This window comes from Cucumis sativus, chromosome 5 (assembly GCF_000004075.3).
Source record: "Cucumis sativus cultivar 9930 chromosome 5, Cucumber_9930_V3, whole genome shotgun sequence".
NCBI lineage: Eukaryota > Viridiplantae > Streptophyta > Magnoliopsida > Cucurbitales > Cucurbitaceae > Cucumis > Cucumis sativus.
The window spans coordinates 15,087,052-15,108,435 of record NC_026659.2 but is presented as its reverse complement, the minus strand read 5'-3'; positions in this window follow the sequence as shown (position 1 = coordinate 15,108,435).

Here is a 21,384-nt window from a genome sequence, read left to right as displayed (position 1 = left end):
TTTTTTTAGAATTCAAATAATTCAAGATTTTGATATTCTTTTTTTTCTCATTGATCCTCTTATTCCCCAAAATTGTTGGTATTGGATGGCAAATAAAACTTTGAAACATAAAAATGTTTATAAGAGAAGAAAACTCAAACCCAAAGAGATGACATTTGAAAGTAAAGAAAGAGAGGGAAAAAGGAAAAAGTCCAAATGTAGGAGAAAAAACTTGAAGGGCTGTTTAGGGTATGTACTAGGGTGGGGTGGGGTGGGGAAAAACTTATAGCTCCCTCCACTGTTCACCGCAGTGACGTATGCATGCAAACCTTGCAAATTTGGTCACTATTTCTGATGTTTATGTTGGCCACTTCCACGAAAATGTAACATTATTTAAATAATTATTTCAATCTTTTTTCGATATCATGAATAAAACGTCAAGATTGGTGGGGATAATTCTCAACGACGTAAGTGAAACGTCGGATCTGGTCCCCACTAAGCCCAACGTTTCAATTATGGTCTCAAAAGAAGTGGAGATCTAGCAATGTTTTCACGGTGTATCAGAAGGTCTCCTATAAATATAAGGAACACAAAACTGAAACACAAAAGAAAGGGTTAGAGACCAAGACAGAGATTTGTTTGTCTTTGCCTTTATCGTCGTCCTCTGTCGTCCATTGTCCATTCGCCATCACCGCCTAGTTGCTCTGTCGCTCACCGTCCTTAGCTCGTCGTCCTATTTCGTCGTCGCTGCTATACATTCCGATAAACTATTTGTTATTTTTTGTTTTTTTTTTAAGTTAAATACATATATATTTTATATGTATATTGAATTTGTTTGCATGGATTGACTTAAAATTGTTAAAATGTATGTTTAAACTTATTGAAATTCCTTGAATAAATTTTATGTATTAAATGTATATTGAGATTTGTTATAAGTTTAGGGTTAAAACTTATGTTTACATGTACTGAAATTGTTTAAAGTTTAGGAATGAAATTGTATGTATAAATGTATATTGAAATTGTTATAGGTTTATGGTAACATGTTGAAACTTATGTTTAAATGTATTGAAATTGTGATTGGTTTGGGGTTGAGATTATTAGGGTTTTAGGGTTGAAATTGTTAGGTTTGTATTTCAAATTGTTGAATTGTTGAATTGTTGAATTGTCGAAATTGTCGAAATTGAAAACTTTTAAATGGTTGAAATAGTTTAAATATTTTTAATTGTTGAAATAGTTTAAATATTTTAAATTGTTGAGGGGGGCAGCCGAGTCATTTTGATTGATTTGTTGTCGGTATCCTACAAATATGGTAGCGTTTAGTTTTTAATTTGTTAGTATATTTTATTTGTTGGAATTAAGTGTTAAATTAAGTTTATATTGTTGGAAGTGTTAGGTAACTTGTTAAGCTTGTCAATTGGAAGTGTTAGGTAGTTTGGAAAGACTGAAGTAATATGTGGTTATATTGTTCTTGCCATCATGCAGTTATGGTAGTTTTTTTAGTTTAAACCTAGTTGTAGTGAGAGTTGGATATTGTATACTTGTGAGGTGTAACTTATTCATGGAGTATAAGTTTGAGCATTTGAGAGGAGGAATATAAGACTAATCAAAGCTATTTACTAGGTCTTTAACGATGGACAAGGGTTGGATGAAACTTAGGAACAAGTTCTTGATTGAGTATAGAGAGGGAGTGTCCCAATTTTAAGAGGTTGCAAAGGATGACGTCAATGAGTACAAACAAACAAGAACAAGGTATCCATGCAAGAGATGTATGAACTCAAATTATGACTCATTAGAGGGTGTGGAGCGACATTTATTAACGATTGGAGTATCCTCCTCTTATACAGATTGAGTATATCATGGAGAGTCAGTGAACTTGCGTAGAGGTATATATAGAAATATTTGATGAAGGAAGTAGCAATGACCATTTTCATGAAGAAACTGAAATGTTGGTATGTTTCATGATTTACAAGCTCCGATTGAACACGAAGAAGAAACAAAGAAAGTTTTGGAGAATGACATGTGATTTAATAGTGGTGTAGAACAAGAGACAACAAAGATATTTCAGGAGTTATTAAATGAAGCATGTAGTGAGCAATACCCGTATTGTGTAAAAATTTTCTCCATGAACTTTTGGTTAAGTTGATACATGTTAAGATTTTCAACGGTTGGAGTAATAAGTCATTTGACGTGTTATTAGAACTGTTAAAAGAAACATTTTCAATGTGTAGTACTACTATCCCTGGTTTATTCTACTAAGCCAAACGAAAATTACGTGACTTGAGTGTGAGATATGAAACTATTCATGTGTGCAAATACGACTGTGTATTGTACTGAAAAGAATTTGACGATTTGCAACATTGTCCAACGTGTTGTGAGTCTCGGTGCAAGGTTAGTCCTAACAAAAAGAAAAAAACTTTGCACAAGGTATTGCGCTACTTTCCGTTAACAACAATATTACATCGATTGTTTATATCGCAAGAGGGCTCATCCGACATGAGATGACATAAAGATAAACGAGTCAAAAATAGAAGATGTGTTTAGACATTTAGCTTACGCAGAGGGATAGAAGCATTTTGATTGTGAATTTCTTGAATTCGCTTCAAATTCACAGAACGTTCGTTTGGGGTTATCTTATGAATGTTTTAATATGTTTGGAAATTTGAGTACCTTATATAGTAAGTGGCATGTGGTGTTAATTCCTTACAATTTGCCACCTTGGAAATGCATGAAAGAGCCCAAATTTTTCATTTCATTGTTCATACCCAGTCCAAGATCTCCTAGTAGAAATACTGATGTTTACCTCCAACCATTGATTGAAGAATTAAAAGAGTTATGAAATATTAACTTTTAAGTTGTTTAATTTACCTTTAGTGATATATATCTAAATTTAATTTTATGTCATCGTAAGTGTGGACTTATGGGAACATGGTGTTTGTACCATTAGGAGATCAATGCATTTTTTTCTATGTAATTTCTTTTCAACAATTTAACATTTAATTATAATATAAATTTTGATTTCGTATTTTATATAATTATTTATTAATTTTATGTTGCTTATTTTTTACAATTTTATTCAATTTAAATTGAATCGAAATCGAAAAGAGTACCACACGATTAAAAGTAAATTCAATAAATTGGAAAAACAATATTAAAAATAGGGACATTTGCAAAAGTAGCAAAAAATTTATGATAATAAAGTTTATGTCACTACATTTTCTAAATTGCAAAACTAGCAAATTTAAAAGCGAATAGTCATCTGATAGCCCTCGGATAGCTCTTTGATAGTCGTATGATATATCTAATTACTTGTCATATTTGTCATATTTGCAATATGCAAAAAAAAAAGGTGTTATTGACTACTTTTTCTAAAAACTTTTGTCATATGAAGTAATTTCCCTTAAAAATATCTCCCGACGTAGGCAAAGCGTCAGGACTAACACTTGTCCCCGATGTAGTGAACAATGCATCGGGACAAGGTTCTTCTAACGTGGTGTCACAAGAAGCCCTCTCTCAACATTTAAATGGGACGTTAGCAATGCTCTTCTCCCGACGTATGGACGAGACGTCGATAGTGCCTTTTTCCTGACATCAATTGACTATCGGCAATAGTAGCGTCGGGAGAAAGGAAGTCTCGACGTTGTCTCGCTTGCATGTCGGGAATGGGTCCGCCGACACAATACTGTCGACTTTTATCCTGACAGCGCTTCGTATGGTTGAAGACCTTTTTTCCTTTTTTCGACACCTTTGGGAATCTACGCCGATGCATGTCGAGATCGAGAGAACTCCGATTTCTTGTAGTGAATGAAAATGGTCGACGGTAATTCTTTTCAATTACTTTGACTTGTATTCTTTTTCTATTTGTTCATTACATTTATTGAACAAATACGTTGACAAATCATCGTGGTAGGTTATGTATAGATGTATTAGATTAAAGATATGTTGAAGTTAATGGAGGATGGGTTCTTGTTCTTGAAACTTTAACAAAAAACGGAGTTTAAAGTTTAAGAAGAAAAGGGATTTGAAGGTGATGGGGGGAAGAAATGGATGGAGAGCTGGCAACAGCAATAATTGAAGAGATGGGGGAGAAATGAAAAATGGGCAAAGTGTATTGTTGTTAAAGGTCTTCCCTACCGACAACTGCCACCATATCTTTCTCCACAGTTCATGGGAATTTGGCTTCTCTCTTTTTCGTTAATTGCCAGATCAATACTTGCTGTTAATCTGCTGCTTATTTAGAAGATTCTGATAAGTTCCAGTCTGTTATGAAAGCAATTGGAGGCTTTACTCTTTCAATTCACAATATTTGTTTGTTTGTTCATCTAGATGTATGTGAGAATACTTTTCAAATAAGTGTTTTTATAAAAAAATTTAACTCAATTTGTTGTTTAGTTTTCATGCCTAAGAAAATAAAATGACTTACTTAAAAGTTGTTTCTTTTTCAATTTTATTTTAAATATGGCTAAATATTTAGAGAGAATAAAGATGGAGAATGAAAGATTATTTTAAATCACAAAAATAATTTCTTTCATAAACTATAATTTTAACATTTTGGTTGATTTTTCCATAATTAAAACCATCAATTTGAAGCTAAGTGTTTATCAAATAGTAGAAATATTTTTATCATTCATACATTTTTTACTCTGTGTACTTTTTAAAATAACATACTTTTCACTTGGGTAAATTTTGGTTTTTTTTTAAACAATTTTTTTTTTTGGCCTTTGAGTTCTAAAAAAGCAGCCACGTGTTCAAATTTTGTGAAATGTATAAAGATCAAATTTTGAAGAATAAAATAAACAGAAAAAATACGAAAACAAATTCTTGAAAAAAAGTATTTAAACATAAATTTACATGATGAATTTGAATTATTAATTTTGAAAGTTCAGAAACAAAATCGTTAAATTTACCAAACTTGATACACGTAATAATTTTGTATTGAAATTGAGTGTCAAAAGAAAAGAAGTATATATTCATATATATATAGTGAAGTTAAGCATAGTGAATATATATTTATATATAGTTTTTTGTCTTGCAGGCAAATTGTAGTTATTTAAGCTTAACCTAAAAATATGAGAAAATTACTTTGGGAAGATTTACCATAAATTTATCAAATAAGGATCCTAATTAAGAAGATTTAATAATATTCTTTTAGGGTTTATGTGTTTTTCATCTACTATGTATATATATGCATTGCCAAAAAAAAAAGAGAGTGGAAAATCAAGTTTAAAGTTAAATTTCTTGAATGAACATCATAATTAACAAGATTTAATGAAATCGATTGAAGAAAAATATTTACTTCATGTACAGTTATATATGTAGAAAAAAAAATTATAATGAATAACCCATATTATAATAGTCTTCATCCCAAACAAAGCTTATGATATCACTGTTTACGGTAATCTCCACCCAAACACAGTTTATAATAATACAGACTATAATAATCTACATTTTAAACATAAACTATTATGATTTTCACACTATTATAATCTTCAAACTATTGTAAGGCACTATCGTTCAAAACGGTCGAAAAATGTTCTTAATAAGAAAAAATTAAAATGTGTGTGGGTCAAATAAAGGCACTGACACCACATTTTTAAAATCTTTTTTTTAGGCCCTTAAATTCAATTTAATGTTCAATATTATATGCTTAATCACATTTTCTATTAAAAATCATTAAAATGGTTTTTTTTTAAAATATAACAAACTATCAAAATACTTACACCAAATAGAATAATTTCGAAAATGAAAAAAAATCTACAGGTCTATAATGAAAAATATAAAAAATGTTTTCGTTAACATGCGATTAATTGGTCATTCACGCATGTAATATATTTGGCAAGATTCATTTAGATTTGGTTACACGATCATGTATCCAAATCTAAACTACTAATTTGGTAAACGATCGCGTAGTCAAATCTAAACGAACGTGTACTATTATCCAATGATCTTTTTTTATCGTTTACCAATATCCCAACGATTTTTTTGAAGATCATGTACCAAATAAATTCTTTTAGATTTGGCTACACGATCGTGTACTCAAATATAAAGTATCAATATTCCTACAATTTTTTCAAGATCTTTTATATTTGATACACGATTTTGTGTTTAGATTTAGTAGTTAAATCTAAATGATTGTCTACTAATATACCAACGATACTTTGTTCAAGATCGTGTAACAAGATCTTTTTAGATTTGGTACACGATGTAGAACAAAAAATATTATACAAGATTTGTTATTGATTGAAAACAAATATCATCATTTCAAAAATATATATAAAAGAAAAAATATTGAAAGAAAGAAGATAAAAAGAAAAAGAAAAATTGTAGAAAAAGAGAAAAAGGAAGATTGGAAAGGAATGACAAACTTTGAATATATTTAAAAAGTGGCCGATTTCATTGACTTTTTTATTTTGTTACCCCGAGTATAAATATTTTTCTTTATGTTATACTTATTAAAATTAGTCATTATTGAAAGTATTTTCCAATAATTTAGAAAAAAAAGTGATATTAACTATCTCGGAAAAGTAAAACTAACATGTAAAAACACTAACCACTTTTTAGTATAAACTTTAATATATAGGTTTAGAAAGTTTCTGAATAAATTTTTACTTTTATTTTAGAAAAATTTTCATAAATATAATAAAAACACCAAAATATTTTCGGCTTGTGTAACCAAATCAAAAAATTCATGAAGTCGACAATTTTTTAAAAATATTTCAGGTTTGATCTTTTTTCTGAAAATATCCATTTCCTTTTCATCGTCTTTTTCTCTTTTTCTTCTGCAGATTTTCTTTTATTCTTTTTTCAAACTGTTATTTGATTTAAGATTGTGTACCAAATATAAAAGATTTATTTATTTATTTCAAACTATTATAATGGTTGTTCAAGATCATGTACTAGATATAAAAGATCTAGTACATGATGTTCAACAAAAATCATTGGATATTGGTGGATGTTTTGATTTGACTACAACCAAATCTAACAAATATAAAAGTTCTTGTATTGTTGCACTTCGCCTAGGAGTGATGTGTTGAGAAGTCTTAATGCCTGGACATAATGCGGACTTCCTTGCTTTGTATCTCACGTAATGCATTGGCATCTCGTCTGTTAGAACGCCTTCTTTAATCAGCTCGCTTAATAGTTAAGTCGTCAAATTATCACCTCGCTTGTTGATCAAAATGCCTAGTTATCACCTCGTCTGTCGCTTAGTCAAAAAATGTGTACTTGCAAAATAGAAACAAGTTACAATAACGACTGAGTCGCAAATCTCGCTTTCTTTAAGACATTTCGCAGCTCTGCTCCTTTGTGCAAACAAATTTTATTGTCTCGTCGTCCTCAGGATAAAACAACATTGTTTTTCAATTAGTTTTGCACTGAATCTAATCAAAATCTGAACATTCAAAATAAACACTTTGTTTGCTCGAAAAACTTATAAAAATGAAGTTCAAAAGAGAGTATTTTTCTTGTAAAATATAATCTCACACCCAAGATAAAGATGCAGAGGTGTTTATATAGTGTGAGAAAACAAATAGAAACATTAAAAATTAATTTTGGAAATGTTTGTAGTAATGGAAGATTATGTTGAACATTAACTAAAAAAACAGTAATAAAATGTTTGATTGTTTAATTATGTAATAAAAATCATGTCATTTATTATATCTGAACTTGTTCATCTAGGATGTCAGCATATTCGATGAGGTATTCTAGCATTTCGCATAGCTAGTATTACCTCATAGTCATGATTTCAATATCACATAATTCACAAAATTATGATAACTCTATCGTATAGGACTCTTACCATATAGCTTGGTCTTTATCAAATATCATAGCATATCGCTTAATGTTATCGTGTAAAGAATTTTTCATTCAACATTTTGAAAAAAAAAACAATGGAATATTGATACACTATTGTTTAGATTTGGGATGGTACGAGACTAGTGGCGGATCTAGAAAATTTATCGACGAGGGGCTTCGGACAAACATAATTACCACTAAACTATTTACAAATATCAAATATTAATTAGTTTTGTTTATATTTATATTCTATAAAGACATCAAAGTTGAGAGGGACTCGAACTCCTAAATCTATACTAAATCCGCCAACCAAGGAGATGGTTGTGTTGTGTGGTTAGTAATGAAATGCATTAATTACCACTAACAAAAGGAGTTAAATACCACAATTTTGTTTGGAAAAGCTACCAATAAAAAACGACGTGTGTACTCCAATCTTTTCCACAAATAGCCAAAGTTCTATATTTGAAAAAAAGAAAAAGAGAAATTCATAATACCTAAGCTAAGTTTTCAATAAAAAATATAGCAAAATATCATAATCCATTAGTAATAAACACTAAAAATTTTGGTGTCTATTAGCGATAACGTAAACACTAATAGTAAGTCTATGGTTGATTCATCTAAAATGTTATTTTAATTTTATTTTATTTTGTTATATCTCAATTTTTTAAAGATATATGTATATTTATATGGATAATTAAAAGAGATAGTTGCAAATTAAGTATATAAACATTTAAAAAAATCAGTAAAATTTATCAAATTCTATCAATTATATAAGTCTATCACCGATAGACCATGTTGTAAATATATCAGTGATACAAGTGTGTTAAGGATAGTTTTGCTATATCATTAACTACTATTTTTAATTAAAATTAAAATTAAATAAAAAAAAAAGGAAATAATTTATTAGTGATGGAAATTTGAAAGAAACAAAAGATTGAGTTGAAAAAGAAGAAGGAAGTGAGTTTGTTGGGATTCATTAATTTCTGGGTATAAAGGAAGATGTGACCACGAAGCTTTTATCACACATCATATCTTTATATTCTTATACACATTTTTGTTATGTTGTGAGACGAAGAAACTAAAATTGTTGAGTTTGTTGGGATTCATTAAATTTTGGAATAATTATATTAATATAGTACTTTTTTAAATCTATTTACAAAACTAACCCTATTTTTTACAAAATTCCATTTTTTTTTTACTTTTCATATAAAATTTTCTACCTCATATTTTATCTAATTCAATTTATCTTTTATTTTTTTCTTCAAAATTAAATTCTACTTCTTCAATATATATATTTCTTTTTTCAATTTCATTTTTTTAAAAACTAAATTCAACTTTTTTTTCCATATAATTTTTTTATCTTAATTCTATTTTAACTTTTATTTTCATTCCTCAAAACTAAATTGTATTTTTTATAAAAAAAATTCATATAATCTTTTTATCTCTATGAATTTTAATTTTATTCTTAAAAACTAAATTCTACTTTCTTTTATATAATTTTTTATCTTTAATCAATTTGAATTTTATTTTTTCCTTTTCAAAAACTAAGTTCTTAATTTTTAATTTAATACTAATCTTTTTTTTTCTCCAACGAAAAAGGTTACTTTTTATCAAAATCAATTTTATTGTTATTGAAATTTATTAAAAATATGTGTTCTTTCTATTTTTAAATAGATTAAATTTCTTCCAACATTTTTATTAATTTTAAATTTTATGTTTTATGATTTTTTAATTTATGGATATTTATTGTTCTAACATTTATTTTGTATTAATTGAATCCTGTAAATTTTTAGTAATTGCTTGTGATTGGATAAAGTTAATAGAACCTTTGTCCATAACACGTAACATATCATAAATATCATAACATGACAGAAATATCAGTCAGAACATCGTTAACATGCGATTAATATATCATTCGTCTTAACATATCAATCATCCATATCAATCCAAATAAAATCAATTAAACCAAAAGGAAATAAACCAAATCCATAATTTAAATTATTTATGATAAAAAAAAATAGATATTTGATGGGAGTATCAAAACTCAATCGAATACTCACCAAAATAACAAAATAGTTAAAGATGACATGCCTTAACACAATGATGGCAGACTCACATACAAGTGATTTAGGTTTACACAGAGATCATTCATAAGTTCATTTGTGAATAATATAAATGACACATATATATTGTCATTTTCTATATAAAAGACGACAAACAATATATACATAATTAATTATTATAAAAAAAATACTAGAATACAATTTAAATTAATAAAAAAATCATATAAAAACAAAAATTAAATTAGATTGAATAAATAAAAAATGGTTATTTAAATCTATCTATATATATATATATAACAAAACTAAAACATATTTAGTGTGTGCATGAAGTCACTTAATATTTTTATAAAATCTAGATTTGCCTTTATTAGTTTTGAATTTCGAGTTGAATGGTTGCACATCTTCTTTATATTATTGATTATTCTAATCCTAATGCTTCTCCATATTCCCACATCTTCTTATTCGTAGTTTCTTCGTGACTCTTTCATAATTTTTTTTATTATTTGTCATATTTCATCTTCTACGCATCTCCTTATTCTTTTTCCATTGTCAGTATTATGTCATTTTTCTTTCCTTATGCATATAAACAATCGTTTACCAACATCATTTAAATTTGGTACATGATCATGCAAATCTCTCTCCAATATCTATGCTCACCCCTTTACTACTCTCTACATTTTGCACACACGTATATGTAACATGCATATGAAATCAATTTTGGTCAAAGGAAACGTATCACTCTCACTTTACATTAGTAATGTCTAAGTCCAATAAAAAATTGAATATTAGAGAAGAAATAAGCAATTATTAGATAACTCATATGAAACAATTATAGATGATTTGAGTAGGATTTATTTTGATCCTACCAAAATTAGGATATGAATTTATTGATTTACAGTAGGTTATGATCAAATTTGATATTATATATACTTTGTGACAATTATATTAATATATCATGTTTTTTAATATTATTTTGAACAAATATATATGATAATTTAAAATTAAAATATAGTTAAGAAAGTAACTACAAAGGAGAAAAGAAAGTTAGATTGTGGGGTAGACTTACTATATATATATATATATATATATATATATATATATATATATATATATATATATATATATTTTTAAAAAAGTGATAAATGTGACGATAGCAAAATTTAATATAACAAACTTAAAAATAGCAAATTTAAAAGATATTAAGAATTTTGACAAAACTGGTGTTACACAATTTTGTGGATTTTCGTTTATTTCCTTTAAGTAGGATAATAGGTGTTTTCAGATACAATGTATTTGTCAAATAACACACAATCATAGACACAGTGTATTTGCAAACTACAATTAATTAGTTTTGAAACATATTAACTAATTTGGATTAACAAGATTTTCCCTATATCCCATACATGCCTATAATTCATAACAAATTTTTGAATTTTTAGTATTTAAATCAAATTAATTAACATTTATTTATTTAATTCATGTTTAATAAAGATTTTTCTACAAAATTGCTAAAAGAATTTCAACCGTTACAAAATTGCTAAAAGAATTTCAACCGTTCCTCATTCAAAATATTATGAAATCTAACCCCTAAAACAATGACAATCACTACTTCATTATTTTCATATGATAATACATACTACCTATAGTTAATAGAAAAATGGTTATGATAATTTCAATCATTCCCAAATCATTATATTTCATAATATTTTGATTTCAAATATTGCATCATATCCTTAATGGCAAACATAATTAAGCATTTCGTATTATTTATATTTTAAGTTATTTTAAAAAATTATCAGATAATACATAGTACGTATGGTTAAAAATAATTTAAAAATAAAGTTTTATCATCACTACAATTGTGCTAATTATGATTATACACGTATTTTGATTGATTTTTATTAAAAAAAATAATTTATTGTGTCTCTTGTATCTGATAATCATTTTTCACATTGTGTTTTTTAATTACATTAATATTCATATTTATTTTAATTAGACGTTTTATTTTGTATGTGACGTTTTATTTCCAATCATCATTGTTATGTATGTGTAATCAAGAAGTATAATACGTGTTTTACTTGTATTTACATTATACAAATAATGATACCAAATATCATACTGTATTTGCAAATTTTTGAAAAATATTAACTAATTTGTGATATTAAAAATTGTAAAAGTAAAGAAAATATTAAAAATTTATTCTTATATTTGAAAAGTAATTTTAACATATAATAGATAAGCACTATCACAATATTTGTAAAATAGAATGCGATTTAATTAAAAAAACAAATATCCTAACTAAATTGGCCATATAAAACAATTATATTGGAAGATATGAAAAGATAAACTAAATCACAAACCATCCGAAACAAATCTTTCAAACATAAAAATTATATTTAAAATGATATAGTATATTTGACAAATCTATAAGAATAATTAACTAAAAATTTAAAGTCAAGAAATACTTGATTATGAATATTTTTTCTATCTTGAATCACTCAAAATAAGGTTGTTTGAGTTTCTCAAATAAAAATTGTATTCCTCAACAATATATATAGATATTTTACCCACAATTCATGAAATGCTTATCCTCAACAATAAAAGATCGTGATGAAGACCCATGAACATATATTATATGTAATAAACTAATTAAAAGTCGAAATTTTAAGAGGGATGAGGTTTGGAATCTAACAAGTATATGCCTAAACAAATTCAATATGATTGAGAAACTTGGAGACAAACAACAGTCTACTTCACTTAAATACAAAGCAACAGTTCTAAAAAAAATCTCTTTTAAAAACTCACAAATGTCTTTTAAGCCACAACTCAATATTTAATGTTCACATAAAACGTTGTATGAGTTTTACAATGTTACTAAATCAAATGTAAAATATAAATATATTTTAACAATCAATTTTGCAAACACATAATTTTACATATATGATTAATGTAGAGTACCCGTATTCTTTGAACTTTATGTTTAAATTCAAGAAAGATGAATGATGGTGGTGAGAAGATAAATGATGAATACACCAAATACATACATATGCAAAGTCACCAAAATTAAAACACTTACCATACTTGAACGAGATTCTAAATACCTCAAAACTATAGAGAAGATTATAGTGGATCTTTAACATGAATCAAAACCAATTTTTACACAATCTCCAAAGTGGTGAGACTCGTGCTGATAATGTGTTATAAAATAAAGAATAAAGAAGCTAAATAAGAACAATGAAACAACACAAAAGAAGAGAATGAAGAAGAGAGGAAGTAGAGAACAAATGAACTCAATTGTGGTATGTCTTACAAAAGCATCACATACCTCTATTTATAGGATATACCACGGCATGAGTTACATTATGGAATTCATTGGGATGAATGTTACAACATGAAATTGAAGAAGAGTTATAAGAAAATTGATAACTTATCGTAGGTTAGGATATGTACGTAGTTATATTTACAATATATGAAAACTAATTAAAAAAAAAAGAAAAATAAATGGGCAAAGTCTTCGAGACTCATCCATAGAAGAGAAAAAAGCCAAATAGGAGAGAGAATGAAAAAAGGAAGAGAAAGGAAATCTACATTATTTTTCTAAATACTTTTAAAAGACCATTATTATGATAAATAGTTTTCAAAATTACAATTTTAATATAATTTGTCCGTTTTAAAATATAGGTTTAGGAAATTCCTCATCTAATTTTATACTTATATTTTAATTTACAATATAACATTTTAACTAAAATAATTTCTAAAATTCACGTACTAGATTTATCAATTTGAACATATTCGGATTGCTATTTCCATAAAATGTTTTCTTGAAAGTATACATTATGAATAAAATATGGGTGGATCAACCTATCTCAAACGTGTTGTTATCAAAATGTGACTCTTTTAATAAATGCAAGATCCAATATTACTCGCTATTTGAAAGTTAATTTGAAAGAACGTAACGTTTTACTTTCGTTGAAACATTTCTAGATATTGTATTTGTAACGACTTAACTCTTACACCTTTTTTGATAGCTCGATTATAGGAACTCCAAAGTTAGACGTGCTTAGCTTGAAGCAATCTATGTTGGGTGATCTCCTGGAAATTTTTCTAAGATGCATGTGAGTCAGAATAAAGCATGTTGAAAAGACTTGTGTTGGTTTGTGGTAAGAACTTTCACTCTAATAAGCCTTTAAGAATAATAAGCATGATGCTGCCAGGCTGTGGGGGATGTAGGAGAATGTCAGAGATCCAAATTCTAAATCCTGGACTTGGAGTGTTACAAATGGTATCAGAGTGGTACCTCTCCCAGTAAGATGTGGTTCGGGGACGAACCAAGCAGAAGCTGGTGGACATGTAACGCCTGAGATTAGTAGGGAGACATGAATGAACCTGTATCACATCTGAATGAGAGGGATCTTGAGCACATGAAAGTCATGTTAAGAAAGACTTAAAAGAATTAAAAGTTAATACATATACCAACAAAGTGCATGCACCTTCCTTTTTGGTGGCTCGATCATAGGAACTCTAAAGTTGAGTGTGCTTAGTTTCTGGGAATTTTCCTAGAATGCATGTGAGTGAGGACAAAGTATCATGAAAGAACTCGTGTTGATTTGTGGGGAGAACTTTCACTCTCGACCCTAGGTGGTAGGGAATGCAGAGGAATGTCAGAGATCTAAATTCCAAATCTCCGATCTGAATCCTAAATCTAGGACATTACAGTATTACACGTAAATGTGGTTGAAGTTTTGAGTTGTTTGACACTGAAGAAAAAAACGTAATGGTATACATTTTTTATAGCACCACCGTACATTTTGAAGGAAGATTAGTGGAATAATGAACTCGATCTTCATAAGTTATCCAAAACAAAGAACTTGAAGAAGGCCTTTGCATTTAAATAATTTATTTTTGATATGATTTTGAAAGTTTGAATTAAGTTGGGGTGTTTGTTGGAACTTTTAATTTTATATATGTGTGTGGAGTTTTGTTAAATCTTTCTTCTCCCTCATAAATTCTATCTATAAAGAACCCTTTGCAGAGTGAAGACGCCTACGGTCTTTTTAGAAAAGAATATAGTTTTTTTTTCTTTTATTTCCTTAAATAAACGAAGCCCTACACATTTATACCCATTAATAATTATTATTATAATCCTTATTATTTCTATTTCTTTTTTCTTTTTTCTTTTTTCTCTCAAAAAACTATATATATATAACACATATTAATTTCAATCCTTCCACTTCTACCAAAACAAACATTTTCTTTCTATATCTCAAATCAATTTAAATGCTCACTTCTTTTAATTAACCAAATAATTTATGATATAAAAGTTTCCCTAACAATTTGGGATATTACACAAACTTTCACAACCACTTTCTACCCGTGATCATCAACCAACTTTTCACCACTCATTTTCAATGACTAATACCAACCAACAACCCTCGATCACCGTTTTTGGCAATTTGTTATCGACCAACCTTCAATTACTGCTTTCTCACATTCTTCCTAACCAACCTTCTATCACTATTTTTTTGTTTACCCTTGTTGGCTAACTTCCACTCACTATTTTCCAGTGATCGTCATCGGCAATCCTCTAACCAATATTTTTCGACGATCGCCACCAATCAACCTCTAGTTACTGTTGTCCAGCGACCACAAACGACCAACTTCCAAATGATCCCCTTCTTGGCAATTGTTGTTGGCCAACCTACGGTGATTTTTTTCTAATAATTGTTGACAAAACTAACTTTCCATAACCGTAGCCAGCCTACTTCTGACAATTGTTTTCCAATAATCACCGACAATCATTTTTGCCAACCTTCGATCATCATTTTTGAACGACCACGGTCGATCACCTTCGACCTCCATCTATAGCGACTATTTTTCGACAAACTTTTGATGATAATCTTCTATGACTACTGCTGGCCACCTCTGACCACCATCCTCAGTGACCTTCGACCAACTCCCCGTCACCTCCATATTGTAATTTAAAATTAATAATTCTTTTAAATATATATAAAATAAAACAAGCTTTTATATAAAAACATCTTTGAAAAATTGTTATCTTACAACACCACTACAAAACTGGTTTTACTTGACGCCTGCAGTTTTGATATTTTTGACGCTTTAATAAAAATAGTCAAGTAGAAGAAAAAAACGTCAAGAATAACAAAAAGTGAAAAAACGCCCAATTTCTTATTTTTTATTTTCTCTACTTGACCGATTAAAAGCGTCAAGATTAATGTTAATTACTTGACATTTTTTAAACGTCAAGTAATATGTTTTTTCTCCATTTTTTAAAAATAAAACCTTTTCTTTTTTTTCCTCAAAATTTTCATTTTTCTCCCATTTCTAAAATAAAAAATTTCCCTCTTTTTTCCCTATAATCTTCCTTTTTTCTTCAAATTCTAAAAAAAAAAAAGCCCTAGTTTCCCCCTAAAATTTTCCAAATCTTTCTCTCTATCCACGATTTCTTCATAATCTTCACAAATTTCTTTAGCCAATGGCCTAAGCCCTAGTTGCAACTGCATGGTTGTATTTTAAGGAGTTTTAATCAGGGCTGTCAAGAAGAATGACAAATTATGACTTTTACTTTGACAAAATAGCCAAAATAAATTTAAATTGTTAAAATAGCGAAACATAAAAATTAGAAAAATAAATAAATGAAACAATCCCTCAAATGCCCCTAACCAATATGTAAAATACAATTGTTCACATAAATCTCAAATACATTGTAATTGAAATAACATACATGCTGCATAAAATTTTTTCCCAAAAACATAAAGATTAGAAAAATTGTCATTAATGGGAAGCTCAAAATTTAAAATCTCTACAAGTGATCGTTTTTTCCTTGGATTTTGGCCACTTACTTTCTTCTTTCATTTGAAACCCTAGAGAAAGTTTGAAAACCATTTGGAACTATCAATTTATCGAAGAATTCAAAAGGAGAGCATAGTTGATATTATAATAAAGATAAAATCATGAAATTATACCATAGAATTCAAAACTTGTATACATTGGTGAGTTCGTCCACTCAAATCGGTGAGTTCTTCAAGTTCTTCATACATTCGAGATTCATTTGAACTCTTCTCCTCTCTTGTTTGCAATAAAAAATTTATCTCTCTCATTGTGTTTGTCTCTGGTCGGCTGCTCCTCTCTCAATCTCCTTTTTTTCTTTTCTTTAATAAAACCTAATAGATGAAGATTCAAATAATTGCAAAAATACCATTGAAGCATAATTAAATTTTAAATTTTAAATTCAAATTGCTATTAAAAATATATATTCAAATTTAAATTCAAATTGGTATTAAAAATATATCTTATGTCTAATTTAATAAATTGTTTAAAATATAACAAATTTGAAAATATTGTATATAATAAATTATTTAAAATATAACAAATTCAAATTTAAGTTAGTGATTGCAATTATTTTAGGGATTAGATTGAGAAATGATTGAAAATTTCCCAATTTTTTAGGGAAAATATTTATTAAACATAAATTTTATGAACTAAATAAATAAAGGTTAACTAATTTGATTTAAATATTAAAAATTCAAAAATTGGTTATGAATTATAGACAGATATTTAGGAGATATTTGGGAAAATCTTGCCACTTCCGAAAATATCATAAATTAGTTCACATTTTTCAAAATTGATTGCAGTTTGCAAGTACACTATATTAGTGACTGTATGGTATTTGGTCTCATTATTTGTATAATGTAAATACACCGTATCTGTAAAACCTATATTATCCTACATAAAAAAGTATAAACACATATTATACTTCTTGATTCAGATATGGATAGCAAAGATGATTGGAAATAAAACGCCACAAACAAAATAAAACGTCTAATTAAAATAAATATGAATATTAACGTAATTAAAAAACACAAGGTGAAAAAATAATTATTCGATACAAGAGGCACAATAAATTAATTTTTTTAATAAAAATCAACTTAAATAAGTGTATAATCATAATTAACATGATTGTAGGGATGAAATATAATGACTCGGGAATGGTAGAAATTCTCATAATCATTTTTTATATTAACCATATAACCATTTTTTATATTAATTATCATATGTACTATTTATTATCTAATAATTTTTTAAAAATAATTTGAAATATAAATCATACGAAAAATATTGAATTAGTTATTGTCATTATTTTAATCAAATATTATGAAATCCAGCTAATGAATAAGGAAGGGTTGAAAATCTTTTGGCAATTTTTTAGGGGAATCTTTATTAAATATCTTTTAAGAATTAAATAAATAAATGTTAATTAATTTGATTGAAATACTAAAATTCCAAAAATCCAAAAAATTATTATGAATTATAGGCATATATTTTAGGGGATATTGAAAAAATCTTGTCAATCCCGAAATATCATAATTAATATTTTCCCAAATGATTGTAGTTTGCAAATACACTATATATGATATTTGGCCTCATTAAGCAAAAGTTATGAAACGTACCTTGAAGGAATAATATTATCAATGATTTATGGTGTGAATTAAATAGTGTGAAATAAATATATATTATTAAAAATAATTTGTTAAGCATTTGATTTGAAGTGTACAAATCCGATAATCTGTATATATTGAAGGCATGAATCTAGTCTAGCCTATATTGGTTAAATGAGATCACTCCGAAACATAAATATCTATTTAATATTATTATAAAATTGAATCATATGCAAATACACTGTATGTGTTATATTCTATTGTTTTAAGCTGCATAAATATACTATAACTGAAAAATTGAGTTGGAGACTATCAAGGCGTAAAATCGATTGAAAATTTACAAAAAAAAAAAACTCAACCTATGCGATTTTGCTAAAAATCAAATTATTTTTAAAATTTTCTAATTTTCAAATTGTACTCTATTATTTCTCTTCTAATTAAAAGTGTTTAAGTAAGAATGCATTCTTAACAAAATATTTTTGTTAAAGTCATTTCAAACCAACCCTAAACTCTAGAACATCAATTGAAACTAAAATAAACAGAGTAACTTAACCTAAAATTAGAAACTTGACAAGGGTTATTTTTTTTGCTAAATATACTGAAACAATCTATTTTTTTTACTAAGTGAATGGGTATAATTCAAACCTATGAACTTAAAAAGTCATAATACTAACACTATATCCATTCAATTAACTAACTTCCATAAAAAAAAAAATCATGACTAATTAATTAAAAAAAAGTTGTATTAGAAGACAAAAGCATTTAGAAAAAAATTAGTTCATGACACCACTTTTTTTGTATAGTGTGAATATGACAAATATGACAAGTAATTAGTAATATCAAACGACTATCAGAAGGCTATCAAAGAGTTATCGTAGGGTAATTAGAGTGTTGTCGGTTTTAAATTTTTTACTTTTTGTAATTTAGAAAATGTAGTGATATAAACCTTGTTATTATATATATATATATATATATATATTTTTGCTATTTTTGTGGGTGTCTCTAGTTATAATACTAGCAGTAGTGATCAGTTTGGCGACCTTATAAAAGTTCTTAAATAAATGTGTTATTTATTTGCTTATTTAAATAAAGTGGTTTACAAACTAAAATAGATTTTTTACATTTCCTTCGATATTTAACTTTTAATTTCTTTCTACATATAATTTTATTTACTATAGTCCTACCTAATACATTTCCTTCGATATTTAACTTTTAATTTCTTTCTACATATAATTTTATTTACTATAGTCCTACCTAATAAATTAATTTTAAGCTCCAACTAAGCAATTAGGTAGTAATTATGTATGCTTCTTTGTTTGAAATTAAAGTTTTAATTTAAATTTATATACCTAACATGTTGTATTAAAAATGAATTTTAATAAGGAATTAATTGACTCTTATAAGGATTTTTTTTTTGTAGGAATAATAAAAATCAAAATATTGACAAAAACCCATTAAATACAATTTTGCTAAATATGTAATCAAAACTTGTTAATTAACTATGCTCTAAGTGAGTGGTAACTATATGCAACTTTCTCTTGGAAATTGGATGACTGATTGTTTGTTTCAACTATTCGTATACTAAAAAATTATATGATTGATTGTGGTCATGACCGTTTAAAAAATAAAAATTAAATGTATGTGTAAGTTTTATTTTTTCGTAAACTTTGTAATTTTTCTTTTATTTTGGTTGGTGAATTTTTAAAAAGGTCTGTTTAGCTCTGGAATTTTTTAAAATAATATATTTTGGTCATTATCGTTAATTTTGTAGCGGAATGATGATATGACTTTTATATTTAGATGACTACGCCACATAAAATAATCATTTACAATAATTTAGATTTTAATTCTCAATTAAAGGCTTGACGGTAAACCGATGTTTTATCCGAGAATTCAAAAAGTTATTGTCTTCTAAATTTTGATAGTTTCCACTTCGGTACATTATCATTATACTCAACTTTCTCAATTTACATGCTGGATGCAATTTATCCCCACAATTTTTTTAGTGCTTCAAGTTTGAAATATTTTGTAATCTATTAAGATGTTGTTTTTCTCTTCCTTCAAATTCTTTGTACTTTTCCTAAGAGATTCACGATTCTTTGTGGGAATATTTATTTGCAATTTGATAGAGTTTATTTTATAAGGTATTGTACTTATTTTATTTTTTCCTTGCTATGGATGTTAATATCAAGATGCCTTTCTATTCTTTTTTATTATACTCAATGTAGTTTTTTTTATTTACTTCGAGATTTCAATTTGAAAGATAAATAAACAAATAAAGGATGGGAGTCGGGAGTCCGGAGGAGATATAAGATATTGAAGATTTTAGAAAAAAAGAAGAACAAAATTAATTTTTATTTTGGGTTTATTTGATTCAAATGCATTGATTATGTTTATCTTTTGGCATAAAAAATTTATTGAATAAATTAGTAGTTCTCGATTATTTATCAATTCAATCAATATGATGAATTTAGAATCTAATAATCAAATATAAAAGTCAAACCATCGTTATGTTAAAGAGTCAACAAAATTCTAACAAGACTAAAGTAAATCGTTTTAAAAAATTTGGACGACCAAAACAGACATTTTTAAAATTTTATAGACCAAAATAGAATAAGATACAAAGTTTTGAGACCAAAATAGAATTTCATCCATAATTTTGATCAATCTATATATTTTTGGGTAAATGTTCATTTAAATCTCTACACTAGAGGGGTTAGTTCAAGATGGTTTAGGTGTTAATTTGGGATTATGAAAAGTAAAGGAGCTATGAGGTGACAATTTTTTAAATTTTAATAACACAACACCACCAACTATCATATTGAACTTTTTTTCTTTCTTTCTGTACAGTACTGGAACCAAATAATACTTTAAAAGTACATAGAACAAATTTAACCATCTATAAAAATATAGAACAAAATAGTATTTAAACTTTAATATGACTTAATTAAAACCAATTAATTGAGTTGAATAGTTATTGCTATTATTATATGTTCATTATGCCAATCATGATTACTCCAAGTTACTATCATCAACTCCAACCAACGTAGCTTATATGAATTTATTATTACTTTAACCTTTACTCAACACGTCTT